Source organism: Rhinolophus sinicus, chromosome 1 (genome assembly GCF_057876585.1).
Source record: "Rhinolophus sinicus isolate RSI-liver-muscle chromosome 1, RSI-T2T, whole genome shotgun sequence".
In the NCBI taxonomy this organism is placed as follows: Eukaryota; Metazoa; Chordata; class Mammalia; order Chiroptera; family Rhinolophidae; genus Rhinolophus; species Rhinolophus sinicus.
The window spans coordinates 93,722,085-93,737,074 of NC_142501.1; the positions used below are offsets into that span (position 1 = coordinate 93,722,085).

Here is a 14,990-nt window from a genome sequence, read left to right on the forward strand (position 1 = left end):
TCCTGGCATCCAGTGGGTGGCAGCCAGAATGCGGGGGCATCCCACGCACGCAGGCCAGCTCCTGACAACAAAGAATCATCCAGCACAAGTGTCACTGTGCTGAGGTTGAAAACCCTGTTCTACTGTACATATGCACCAAAATATGATTAACCTTCTACTAATGGACATTTACACTTTCAATGTTTTCGTCATTAAAAATAGGACTGTGGAGCCTTTCCTGTTGCGAGTTGCATGGAGTTGGCTCACGAGTTTCTGAGACCCGAAAATTGAGTTTCTTTACACCCAGGGGACTGCACCCAGCGACTCGGCGGCCGTAACCATACCACAAAACGAATATAGTATTGAGTCACACCATAAGCGCTATGGATATCATTTGGATTACCATGACACAAAGAGAAAGAAGGAAGGTGGAAAGTCAAGAGGCTCATGAACGTTCAAAGGCAGCAAAAAGGGTGACTGGTGTTAAAGCTAAGCTCTACCTTAAACAGAGCTATGCTGAGAAAATGCACATGAAAAAGACAATCAAGATGCATGAAAAGAGAAACACCAAACAAAAAAGAATGATGAAAAGACTCCACAAGGAGTAGTACCTGCACATACTGGGCAGAGAGGGACAGTCATGAGCTAAAGTTCTTTCCAATATGATGACACAAAAACGAAAAGAGAAAGCAGGAAAATGGGAAGTCTCTCTGCCCAAAGTGCATGCCCAGGGAGAAACAGAGGTATGAAAAGTTGTTAGAACAGGAAAGAGAAAGCGTGGAAGAGGATCGTTACCGAAGTCTGCTTTCCTGGAGACGGCTTTACTCGAAAACCACCTAAATGTGAAAGATTTAGCAGGCCGATGGGCTTCCGTTTCCGGAAGGCCCATGTAACACTCCAGACTGAGAGCCACCTTCTGCCTACCAGTACTGGGTGTAAAGAAGAGTCCCTCATCCCCACTTTATACAACTTTGGGTGTTATTACCAAAGGTATGCTCACTGAGGTGAACGTGGGCGAGTTGGGCCTTGTGACACGGGAAGCAAGGTTCTTTGGGGGAAATATGCCCAGGTTACAAACAGTCCTGAAAATGATGGATGCATAAACGCCGTCTCATTGGTTTGACAGCAGGCTCCTACAAGAAACTCCTTATAATTACTGAAGACTATGCACCAGTCAGGAAAGCCACCTTTACTGTGATGTTTCTGAGTACTACCCAACAGCTGACATGCCAGCGGTCATCAAGAGAACTATTAACTCTATTGTAAAGAACAGCAATACCCAGGTGAGGCATTTTCCTATTAAATCTAGAATCAAATGAGATAATACAAATGAACATTCCCGTCATCCTGCCATCCTGCAGCACCTACCTGCATCTGTTTGCCTCTGGCTTTACTCCTTTGTTACTTAAGAAGAAACTCAATGAGTTGTATCAGCTGTGGTGGGAACAGGTGGACAGGGGTATATTGCCCACTGAAAACCTCAGAGGCTCCGCGTCACCACGGCTTCACCCCCAAACCCTAAGTCCTAACCTAAGCTGCCAGCAAGGAGAACTCACGCAGCCAAGACCCAATGGGCAGTGGCCAGGTGGGTCACAATGGGGACAGTGACCAACGGCCTTCCCTATGATCAGGCTCCGTTCCCCAGGCACATTTCACAGCCAGGATTCCACCAGCTCGGGGGTACTTTCCTATGGTGACACAGCTGAGACCCAGACTCTTTATGGGTTAGTTCTCTGCGCCCTTAGCCCACCTTTTTCCCAGCCAAGGGTGGGTTCTGGGGTGCAGGGATGACAAATGCCATCACTCATAATCACCACCAGCTACTTACAACGTCCGTGCCAGGTCTGCCTTTGCTGGCCTGCTCTCTGATCCACACAAGGTCCTGAAGGATAGCACTTCCGCCCCAGTTTCCAGAGCCGACGCTGGGATCTGAGGGTGCAGTGAGGGCAGCGAACGCCGCGGCACCTGCAGGGCTGCCAGACTGGGGTGCCCACCTCTGGGCCTGCCTACCAGGAGTGGGGGCTCACGTATCTGCTCAGACTCTAATCCCTGACCTCACTCACACCCTGGATACCCAATGTCCCTGAAGTAGCTGAAAAGTTCACGAGACCAGCCCAGCCCCGCACCATCCCACATGGTCAGTCGGAGGCTTGGCCACCCTGAGGCAGGAGCAAGCACACACAGGTACCGTGGCGAGGACACAGGTTTGAGAGGATAAAGCTGGGAAGGCAGCCGTCCTTGCCCACATGGATTTACCTGTGTCCTCCCACTACTCCCACCTAACCAAGCACCATGCAGACCTCAAGGTCCCTCACCGCTGCAGGAGAGCGCATACTACAGCTGGAGTCCCCATCCGTCCCACCCACCACTTCACCACTGTGATTCTGAGTGTGGCACTCATCGGTCAACAGCATTGTGAGCTTGTTCAACAGGCGGGCACTTAACTTGGAGCTGTGGAACACTGACAGAAATGACTCACAGGTCCCTTCTTCAGTGGAGCTTATTTACCAAAAAAATACATTTATAAACATAAACACTATTTTAAAAAGTGTGTACTGTTATAAGAACCCAGTCATTAGTGCAGCCATCAAATACGTATAGTGCCTACTATGTGCCAGGTGCCAGGAAAGGCTATGTACACTGTTATACCTACTTATATTTATCTATATGTCTATAAAGACATAGCTGTTTATATATACATATATAAAGATAAAAATAAAAATATATAGAGTAGGGCATGGAAGCCGACCCAGACTGGGGGTCCAGAAGAGAAAGTGCCACCTGGAAAAGATGGGCAGGAAAGGGTTAGTTCACCTTTCTGGGCCTTGGTGTTGAGGAGATTGAAGAAACTAAAAGGCACCACAGCCACACTAACAAAATTACTTAAATCAGAATGGGCTGAAACATGAGGAATAGATTTTTTTTGGTTTCTGAAAACAAGTTTTATTTAAATAAGAGTTTTAATATATTACCTAACATTAAAGCTGAAGGGAAAATAAACCAAAAAACGAGTCTGTTACCTCACATGGCCCTGGGCGGTTATTGACAGTAAGCTGTAAGCATTACAATTAGCTACATGATTGACACATCAGTTTGAAATTTGTTCCCTTGTCCAGTGTTTAACTGATAGACGGCTGGCCTCACATTGTGGTGTTTGGACATCGATTAGTGAGGACATGTCTGGTCAAAAAGACCTTAGTGGTAAGCCAGACATCCTACCACCTCACTACAGGAAGCTGGCCCTCTAAGCTCTGCCTACTACCTGGTCAGGGTGGAGACAAGGGATCCTCCACCACTGAAGGCTCCCTCCAGTGGTACAGCTGCCTTTGCTGTTCAGGGGGTGACATTCTCTTAGGGTAGGGAACTCTGCATAGAGAGAAGAGGAGCTTCTGGCCAGACATGGCTGTCTGTGACCCTGGGGTTTTGGGCTTGGCTGAAACTTCACGTCATTGCTTTGTTTCAGGCGGGATACTGCCAGGCACCTACTGCTCGGCCCCTTCTCAAAAGGCTGGACAGCATGGCTTTTTTCAGTTTATTGCATGGAGGTAGTCCGCGTTAAAAGCAGACCCCAAATGGTTACATTATACAAGCTGTAAGGTTTTTAAACTTGTGACAAGGGACAGAAGTGAAATTCTACTCACCGCAAGGAAATCCTCACTTAAGTTTCAGTGAACCAAAAGCACTTAAAATCCATGAACCTTCTTCAGCTGGTCGTTACCCAGTGCAGTCTCTCCGAGGAACAGGCGTATGTTGTGCTGGTCACCCAGAAGCTGAATTACTTCTCCATATTCTGGATGCTCAATGACAGGTTTCCCCTCACATGCTTTCACTAGTTCCTTTTTGTCATAATCCTCAGCGATCCTTTGGCAGTAGTAAGACCCGGCCGACCCTCTGTCAAATTCTTCTATGGGTATAATCCTCAGTGCCAGCAGGAAGCAGACCATCACCCCTACTTGAACTAGCCTGAGCACTTAAAACTTCTCAACTTCTCAGTTATGCATGGATGCCTGGGGATGTATCACTCCCAAAAAAAACCCTCTGAAGAACTTAGGAAAGAACGCTCACATGTCCAGACCGCTGGACCTCGGAAGATCACCGTCTTGGACCAACACAGAAGCAAGGATGCAGGACTGACCCTTCCCAAGAATGTCGTTTTCACTGTATGAGCCCTCAAGTCTCCTCATTTCTTCACAAAACTCCGAGTATTACCTGGTAGCATTCCCCAAGTTGCAAATCTTAACATCCATAACTAAAACTTTGTCCTTTAATTCTAGTGAAGCCTCCTGATTAATTTAGGCTTAGTCCACAGTGTGTACTCCTCAGAAAAATAATGGGTTTGGAGAAGGTGGATTTCCCCCCCCCCCAATTAAATGAACACATATTAAAGATTTTATTTAACTCAATATTTAATGGGGAAACAGTAAGATGTTATAACCATTCAAAGGAATCAAAGGCCTATACCCACAGGCCATGTGAAAGCTGAAATGAATTTATAAATAGATGCAAAACCTGTCAGCATCCACAAGGAGGTCCACTAGGCAGAATTCATTTGCATTTCTATGTACAAATCTTTTGCATTAGTATCAGTTTTCTACAATTTAGAGATGTGAAATAGCTCAAAGATGATAAAGAGCAAAGAAAACCTAAAAGTGTGCTCTAATCAGAACATCCAGTTATTTTGTTATTTTTCTGGCCCATTTCAAAGTCTTCCACAATTTTTCCTGACAGCCTTCTTGCCTATGATAATACTCTCAAAGATTATTCTTTGCCACAGAAAAAGGGGCTGGTCTCATTACATTGGCTGGGTAATTTACATCCATGCAGCAAAAGTGTTAATTACCACCTAGGCCTCTTTATGTTTGTTTTGAAAATTTAGAGCCATGCAGTACTGAACAACTACTGAGGCCACAAAATCAACTTCTGCTGGAAATTTTCATAAGGGGTCTCAGACTGGATTTTAAGCACATTTCTTATTTGCTATCCCAAGAGTAGGAAATCAAATCCAAGCAACTCTACCAGGTTCTACTTGCAGTTCCTACAAACGTGAGTGAATTTCTCTGTGAAAATAAAGGAAGCCCAACCAGATGAAAAAAGCTATTTATTCAGACACTTGCATTTGGAAGAGACGCAAAGGAGTGGGAAAGCTTTACAATGGAGAAAGGGAGCTTCAGGTGTGCCCCACAGGAGCTGGAGGTGGGTAACTAAGAACAGGGACCCTCTGTGACTGCACAGGGTGCATATGTAGCTTACTCGGGGTGGTCCTAAATTGGAAGCAGGGACAAAAAACAGGGAAGCGGTTAGTTATTAACCATCCTGGCCACTTGGGCCGACTGTGACAGAAATTACATGTAGCTTCCTGGACTGTCACTAAAAACAGCAGCCTGACTTCCTGGGCTTCTTATCATCGATAAAGGAGTTGGTTTCCTGGGCAGGTTGCTGCCAGTTGTGGATTCAAGTTCTGCTTTTACATATGGTCTCATTGTCCATTTGTATATTCAGTCCCTCACCTCTCTCCTTCTGGTCCCCCAAACATCAGGAAATGACCTTTCTTACCACCTGGAGACCTGGGACCCTACAAGCAGAGGCCAGGCCAGTTTTCCTGGGAGGGCTGTGTAAGCTCGGTAAAGTCAACCTTAGTTCTGTGAGAGAGTCTGGTCGGCACAGCTGATGACATGAGCATCATTCAGAAATATGACATTCTAAGTAAGGCCCTGGTGACATTATCAATTTATTCATTATTATTATATCCTGGTTAAACAAAAAGGACAGCGAAGGGGTTCAGAACAGGCCTTGCCAAGACATGCCACCTGGCGTGTGCATTACTTTGAGCTGAGGGCTCCTGAGAAACTCACCTCTCCCTCAGGGAATTCAAACTTGGGGCCTTGCCCTCAGGAGTTATCATCAGAAATAACTGTCTGTGACCCACCTGTACAGCAGGGCAAACATCTAATTACTGAACAGCGGTTCTTCTCATTGTCCTGTGAATGACCGTCCCCCTCTCTGAAGCCCCAGGTGCCTCACCTCATCCTTGGCTCTGAATGCCACACAGAATGCCACAGAATCGCTCGTTTCCCTTTCTGTCTCTCAACCTCTCATGTATGTGGTGGGGTTCCCATACGTACTTATACAATTAAATTCGGTTGTTTTCTCTTGTTAGTCTGCCTCATGTCTATTTGATTACTAGACCAGACAAAAGAAGCTTGAGAGAGGCAAGTTTCTTCCTCCCCCACTGCTGGCTCTGTGAGCAGGACACCTCACCGGCTGGGCCCCGCTCACCCTGACGCTGCCGCAGCAGGAAGATCCTGGGGCCTCAGGCATGAGCGGCAGAGGTGAGCACGCTTGCCAAAGCAGACCCCGGATCTCTGCCTGCAGAGTTCAATGGACACAGAGCGGTGGGAGTCTTCTTTTCCTCTTCTCAATTTAGATTAGCTGGAGAAAACATTTCTGAAGCTCGCTTCTTGGGCTTAGCCACTCTTGGTTATTTGGTATGAGCACTCACACATTTTGTGCATTGTTTTCTGTCTCTGTCAGGTGTCTCTCCTTTCATCTGGTTATATATCCTCAATGCTTGGCCTTGAGCATTGAGGGAGAATATTTTCTCTCTGGCCTCCACCATCCAGGGGGTGCCCTGGTCGGGGCGCACCTTGCTCTCTGGCTGTGCCAGGCTCTCACGAGAGTTTCCTGTGTCTACCCATTTCCTCCCAGAGAGGGTACAAATGGGGCCCCTCATTCTTGTTTTCCACCAGACTGAGGATGCACATGCATAGGGCAGGCAGCGGGGTGGGCTGTGGGTCTGAACTTAGAGAACCCAAATATCCCAAAGGGGTGTGTGTGGGTGGGGGTGGGGTGGTTGGAGGAGACACGTGATTCCCGGGTTCTAGAACGGCTGTTTCTAAGTCCAGGAGTTAACTCTATCTCGTGAGGGTTGCATCTTTTTGCACTCTCCTCTGGGGATGCTTCTCACATCTGTAGTTTGTCCTGGTTTGAATTGCTATTAGATCCTACTCATCAAGGCCAGACGATGGATCCTATGAATAGGAAAAACTTCTAAATTGAAAAGCAAGGAAAAAAAATTTTTAGGGAGCTCTTATATTGTTTTAACGGCTAGTCACTAAGATTCCCTTAATCAGATACAAGAACAGAAATTAGAACAAAAATCACAGTCCACTCAGACTATTTGCCATCAGACATTTGCAGATATTTTTAAAAACATTAGGACATTGGAAGTAAAACTGCCCTACACTTAAAAAGAAAAAGAAATAAAAAAGAATGCCAAAATATTATTAAAAGACAACCTAAAAAGTTTATATCCTAAGAACCCAGTTTGTTAACTGTCAGGTTGGAAGCTGCAAGATTTGGCCAGACAGGAATGCAGGCTAAACCCCACCTGGCCTCCTTCCTGCCAAATGCTGCAGCCCTCAGGGGATTCCAGCCTAAAATTATAATACAATGGCCATTGTGAGCAATGCACCAACTAGGTCATTTAAGAGTGCACTTAAAAGCAAGGGCTTCCAAATCAAATACACAGAATGGAACACCTATTTTAAATAACTGATGGGGTGAAACAAAGAGAAAACAGAACGCAGAGTTACAGGGCTCATCCCAGCAGGATGGAAATCTTTCGATGGTTATTAAAAAATAAATTGGGGGCCAGCACGGTGGCTCAGGTGGTTGGAGCCTAAGGCTGCCAGTTCGATTCCCACTTGGGCCAGTCGGCTCTCAACCACAAGGTTGCCAGTTCAACTCCTGGACTCCTGCAAAGGATGGTGGGCTCTGCCCACTGCAACTAATATTGAACACGGCACCTTGAATTGAGCTGCCGCTGAGCTCCCGGATGGCTCAGTTGGTTTGAGTGCATCTTCTCAACCACAAGGTTGCCGTTCGAATCCCACAAAGGATGGTGGGCTGTGCCCCCTGCAACTATAAACGGCAACTGGACCTGGAGCTGAGCTGCGCCCTCCACAACTACGATTGAAAGGACAACTTGACTTGGAAAAAATCCTGGAAGTACACACTATTCCCCAATAAAGTCCTGTTCCCCTTCCCTAATAAAATCTTTTGGAAAAAAATAAAAATAATAAATTGGGATAAATAAAATGGAATGGACATTGATGGGGTTAAAACAAAAGTTTTAATATTAACACTACCAAAGGCTGACTAGGCCACATTAACCCTCTGTTGAACCCCCAACATTAAAGGGCCCCAAACAAGTGTGCTCTATTTACCCGTCTGAATAAATTTAAAAAGCTGGAAGGCTTTTAACCGTTGGTCAGTTACGAGAAAACTGACCAACAATCACTTGGGGCAGCAGTCAGGCTGGTTAATCAAGTTAAAAATTGACAAAAGGACCAGGGTCCCTTGCCTTGACCCCTTGCTAGGGACCCAAAGCCTTTCTACACAAGAGTGGGTAAACTGATCAGGGGAATTTCTAGGCCTGCCTGATACGTGAATTTCATGAACTATAGTACCAAAATCCATTGATGAAGCCCTGACTTGGGCGACAATTAGATTAAAAGAATATGAAAAAGTAAAGATTGATAAGATTATGAAAATCAGAACATTTAAACAGGCTTTATGTAAAGAAGTTATGCCAACTTTACCTGAATGTTTTATGGGAATAGATATAATGTTGGCCAGGAATTCTCTTACCCAGGACTATAAGAATAAAACCTGTTGATAAAGTCCTAATGGAGGCTAACGTTCGTAATGCAAGTTGAAAAAACAGTTGTTTTAAATGCTTCACGGAAAGATTTGATGCAAAAGGATAACGACAAATTCAAGAGCTAGAAGGCACCTAAAACCAGGACTGTGAGAATGACGGTGCCCCTCACGGACACTTGTCCTCCAGTATCTTTCACTTCTTGGTCTAAGGCCAATCTAAGTGCCATTAGTAGAGAATTCCTTAAACCCAGGGAGGATCCTCCAATGTTTTGGTAAACGGATTGCATCCTGAGCCCCGTGAGAGAGGGAAAGAAAATTTCACATTGTCCCATTCTTCTCAATCCTAGACTGGTTACTTTCACTCCCAGGGAGACCTACTGCCTGTGTCCTAAGGGCTTGGCTCTCCTCCACTCCATGGGCCATGCAGGCTGTCACCTCTCAGCCATCAGAGGGCAATAACAACCTCTGTCCCCTCTTGAGTCCATGGACGTGTTCAGTACTGCCAGAAAGAATTGCTGTGTCTCAGATAAAACCTGACAAGGTTTTTGAAAGGATTTAAATTCAAATAACTTTTGGATCAGAAATTTGGCAAAACTGAAAGATTTTGAGCCTGACGGGAATTATTTTAAGGCATCCTCCCCTAAGCTAAAATAAAACTACATACCTAGAGAGAAAAGCAAATTAAGGGATGATGTAGTTAGACAGATAGATCAACCTATATCACTTAAGTTACAACCTAATTCTTTGGGAACTGAGAGCACTTGTCATTACCTTACAAATCTTTGTGAAACCAGAAACCCAACCCCCAAATCCTAAGACTAGGGGAAAAAAACGGGGGGTCAGATGAGGGTGTTTTTAAAAGCACAAACTGCTTCTCTGGCACCAAGGCTCCCTTGCCAAGGACAAATACAAATTTAATTGTCTTCTCCACAAATATTAATAAGAAAAAGCCGTAGCCTTCTGAGGGGATAAACTTATTATTTGTCTCATGATAGTAATTTTAAAACAGAGGCTAGGAAGTCTCTGTTTGCATCTGTATGTTCACGAGTGTTATGTGGTATTTTCTACCTCCAATGGTATTGCTAATTTGTAAAAGAGGTCTATTTAATCGGCTTAAGCAAACAAGTGCTTATATTAAATTCTCAAAAATATAATAGAAACTAACCCAACTGCTTTCCAGGATCATGTGATCTGGGAAAATATTTGATATTAAAGCTGGTTTGAGTTTCGTTTGGTTAAAACAGACGTGTCTTTAGAGTTATCAGAATTAAATATAAAACTTTTATTTCATCTGGGTTTAAAAAAAATAAATTCATGTTATCTTACAAAATTTTTCAGCAAGAAAAATAATTTGGTATAATGAAATTTTCATAAGTAATCTAAACATAATTGTTAAGAGCAAGTAAATTAAAAAATGTTAAGTAGGATAAAAAGGTTTAGCAATAATTATATATGCATACATTTCATTTTTGCAATAATTATATTTTATGTGTACTTAGAAATGGTTTCCTAAATCTCTTTGGTAACTTGAAACCTTATAGTTTTGCTAGCTAAATTAAATGAAGGAATGGGTGGAACTTCTGGTCGTGATGATGGAGTAGCTAATATAAAATAATACTGAATGTCAACTGTAATTGAAAAATAAAAAATAAAGTAATTAATTAAATGATGGACAGTCATTGAATATTGTGGGGACAGAGCCCCAGAAAGTAGTTTAGTAGGCTCTCGGCCTCACGTGGAGGAGTGCTGGCTCGGGTGGTGAATGGCCGTCAGCTGTGGCTAGTTGGCCGTCAGCTGTAGCCAGTTAGCCAATTAGCCGCTAATATAACTGCTGTGGCTACGGAGGAGAGAGAAGGAAAGAAGAGAGAAAGAATGGGGGCTAGCAAGAAGATGGTGGCTGGGCTGGCTTGTGTGGATGGCGGTTTGCGGACAGTGTGAATCCAGCCTCCATTGAGAGTATAGTGCCGCCAGAGAGAATATAGTGGTATGACTCCCCTACCTATGGCTCCGTGGGTGTTCCTTTTTGGCCTCACCATATCCTGCGTTCTTGTATGGGGAGCGGGAGCAGAGACCTCGCAGGTCGCCCGGCACGACAAATGGTGCAGCGAGCAGGGTCCCCCGCATGACAAATATCCATATCATTTCCAAATAAGACAAAATAATAAAACATTAATTACTGACCATAGGTTTATCTACCTTTGCTTCTTATGTCAAAGAAACTAAAAAAAATCAATTTGGGTCTGTTAGTAAATATGTTGTATGCCACATTAGAAGACTGTACTATGCAAAAACATATTATGCTAGAAATTATGGAATGTATTTATAAAGTTACCAATCTAAACAATATTGGTGTAACATACTTCACAATGGCTTATAATTCTTAGTTTTCACCAGAAATGAAAGTTTCTAAAGGTTAAGGATTATAATACATGTAATTAAAGCTACAAAAAAAAACAATAACAGGGAAAACAACTGTGTATACAAGAAAAATAAGATATGTTTTGACTTAAAAAAAAAGGTATGAAATATGGAGATGTTTTTGTTAAGGGAAATGAAAGTGATTTTGCCCTGGTTATTTCTGAACGGGTAAGAGAATGAGAGACAAACTAAAAGGGACGAAAAAGTTATTAAGTTTATAAAAAAGAAGTCTTGAGAAAAATTTTATGTGTGACCACACTGGATAAGATTAAATGAATTTGTTAGAAGGGTTTTTAAAAATAAGCTTTAATAGCAATAGTGTCCTAAAACTTAATATTCTTTCATTTGCTAAAAGGACAAATTTTTCCTACTCTATTGGTCTGCTCTGGATAAGATACTATAAACAGTTTTCTGCCTAGAAAGCAAAGATTCTGTGTTTTATCAAAATAATTTTCTGAACTTTATGTTGTCTTAATCAGGTTTCAATTACTTAAAAAAACTGAATCATCTCAACAGTGAGAACTAACTTCTGTACTAAAATGCCGCAGCTGATTTTCATGCAAAGGCAGCAGCAAGAAAATCGACAAAGCCTGTGGCACCTGTGGACGAAGTCCATTCAGCTTCTGCAAAATCAACCCCTCAGTGCCAGACTTTGACCGTTCTGATGCCCTCGTAACATGGCAACAGTCTGCTCCTGAATCAGAGAAACTAAGATGGTAAACAATGGTTGTAAATTAAATAAACAGTCGGGCTAAGGGAAATCCAAGACAGCTGCTTGGTTTTTGTCTGGCTCCCTAGCAAACCCCATTTTTTTTTTGATTTTGCATGCCTTCATCCACCACAGTACACTTTAATGGACGTCATTCAGTGGCCACTCAGTACAGATTACCAACACGTTCTTCTTGTAGGCGTGCTTTCCAGATGGGCTGAGCCTTCCCTGCCCCAAGGCTGATGCCCTCCCAGTGACAGAGATGGTTAGAAAAGGTGTTAGAAAAGGTGTTTCCCACCTCCGGTACACCTTCCACAGTCTTAGTGATGGAGGCACCCACTTCCCTGAGCAAATGAAAAAAACCTTACAAACTTTGGGGAGTTATCACAGACCCTATCACCCTCAATCATCCGGAACGGCTGAGAGAACTAATGGAAAAACTGGACTCAAGCAGAACAAGTTTTTATCACGCAGGACTGAATAAGCTAATGAGGATTATTACAATTTTTATGACTTTGTGTTTGAAACAGTGCTGGTTCCTTAACTTTTTTGTTTCCCAGACATAAGAAAAAAATTTTTCTCTTAACTATCTATGACTTTGAGCGATTAGGTAAATTACATCTTTTTAAGCAGAATTGAAACACTTATCTTTTACACCCTACTAGACCCAAGAATTCAGAAATTCTCAGTTGAGGATTCTTATTTTCATGACAATGTTATTGTAAGAATCTGCTCAGTAAGAATCTGTTCTCCTTGTAACGACACTGAAACTGATTATATTACAAGGCTTTGACTAGAGTATCATGTTTGAAAGAAACATGTATAGACACAGATATAACCAGACAGCTTTAAGGAATTAAGATTCACTTATGTAAACCAAGGAAACCTTACTTACAGGGTTCCCAGCAGACTTCCCAGGTGAATAAAGAAGGTCAATTCCTAGCAGGTGCAGGGCCCTCAGGATATGTTGGGGACCTCAAGAGGAGAGGAACTCATTTAAATCTATAGGTACTGCACGTAATGGCTAATGGTAAGTCCTTGGTTTGGCTTTTCTGGCCTCGAAAGGCCTTTTAAATTTCAATCTGGAGATTCCTTATGAAAAATTCCAGCAAAGTAGATTTAAAAGAGCCTATATGGACTTCCAGTCAAGATGGCAGAGTAGGTAAACACTGTGCTCACCTCCTCCCACACCACATCAAAATTACAGCTAAGTTACAGAACCACCACCCTTGAGGACTAGCTGAACACTAGCTGAACAGAACTGCTATAACTAAAGATATAAAAAAGAAGCCATGTTGCGACTTGTAGGAGGGGTAGAGACGCAAAACAGGCTGGTTAAGAATCGGGAGGGTATCTGGGTTGCAGAGGTCCCCTCTAAGGAACGAGGGGTCCCAGTCCCAGACTGGCATTCCCAGCCCAGAGCACCAGTGCCGGGAATAGAAGCCCCTACAACATCTGGCTGTAAAAAATCAGTGAAGACTCCTTCCGGGGGAGACGGAGGGCTGCTGTAGACCCAAGCACCTTCTTCAAGGGCCAGAGCACAGACTCACCAAGTCACACTCACTGAGTTGCAGCAAAGGGATAGTACCTGGAAAAACATTATGGACACACAGGGAGGAACTGAGTTGTCTGGCTTCAGCTGAGGGCTGGGGGGCAGTGCTCTGGGGACTAAAGTGCCAGCAGGCGCCACTGTTCCTTTGTTGAGTCCTCCCCACACACAGCCTACAGAAGTGCCAAATCTGTGTCTCCAACTACCTGGCTAACACTATACTCGCCCCACTCTGGTGATTCTCTGAGTTCCTCAACCCAATTCATGAGCCTAGCTGAACCTCTTTCAGAAGCTAATCCACATACCTGTCCAGTGTGGGCCCACGCTTCAGACTTTCCTAAAATTTATCAAAAGTCCACAGACTCCCAATAAGTAGCACCTGGCCTTAGTGTGCCCTGTATCTCTTAAGTGGCCCCAGTCCTGGCACTGATGGCAGCTGGTGTCAGTCCACAGCATAACCACTCTCAGAGGCCTCCAAGCCCAGCACAAGCAGGTATCAACTGCAGATCACTTTGTAGCTCCTACCAGGTGATCCCAGGCAGGACACAGACAGCAGCTGACCTGGGCCTGCACTGGAGCCCCTCCCAAGAGGCCCCAGAACCAACACACCTGGTCGCGGGCTTTAGACCACACCAGAGCGCCACCCAATTGCATCATAAACAACACACCCAAAAGAGGGATATGGCAGGTACCGGAGCCCCGCTCAAGCAAATGCCGCTCCGTAGGGTCAGCCTCCACACTACTTGTCCCCTAGAGTCGCTGCCAGTCCTCATCACAGCCAGTCAGCCTGACGGTCCATCCACTGACGTGCCAACAGCAATCAAGGTTCAACTACAACAGGAGGGCACACACAACACACACGGGACACTCCTGGAGCACCCGATTCAGGTGACCAGGGAGATTATGCCACTGGGTCTCACAGGGCACCTACTACATAAGGCTACCCTGACAAGATTAGGAGATATAACAGATCTACCTGATACATAGAAACAAACACAGAAAGGCAGCCAAAATGAGGAGACAAAGAAACATGAACCAAGTGAAAGAACAGGACAGAACTCCAGAAAAAGAATTAAACAAAATGGAGGCAAGCAACCCAACAGATGCAGAATTCAAAACACTGGTTATAAGGATGCTCAACGAACTGACGAGACGAATAAAGTCAGTGAGAACTTAAAGAGAGAAATATAAAATAGGACATAGAAACCATTAAAAAAACAACCTGTCAGAAATGAACAATACAATAAGGAAAATGAAAAATACACTAGAAGGAATCAACAGCAGATTACTGAAGCAGAGCACTGAGTCTGATTTGGAGACAAGGTAGAAGAAAACACCCAATCGGAACAGCAAAAAGAAAAAAGAATTTTAAAAAATGAGGATAGCTTAAGGGACCTCTGGGACAACATCTATGGTAACAACATTCACAGTATCGGGGTACCAGGAGAAGAAAGAGAGCAAGGGATTGAAAACCTATTTGAAGAAATAATGACAGGGCCAGCCCAGTGGCTCAGGTAAGTTGGAGCTCCATGCTCCTAACTCCAAAGGCTGCCGGTTCGATTCCAACATGGGCAAGCGGGCTCTCAACCACAAGGATGCCTTTTCAAATCCTCGAATCCCACAAGGGATGGTGGGCTCCGCCCCCTGCAACTACGATTGAACACAGCACCTTGA

At 44.1% G+C, this 14,990-nt stretch overlaps 1 protein-coding gene and 1 pseudogene across 3 annotated transcripts in view; one reads left to right on the forward strand and one right to left on the reverse strand.

Annotated features, from left to right (window-relative positions):
• Positions 1–14,990, reverse strand: part of BID (BH3 interacting domain death agonist) — a 44,432-nt gene that overhangs the window by 16,616 nt on the left and 12,826 nt on the right. The gene's annotated exons all lie outside the window — the stretch shown is intronic.
• Positions 29–6,135, forward strand: LOC109461196 (ribosome biogenesis protein NSA2 homolog pseudogene; annotated as a pseudogene).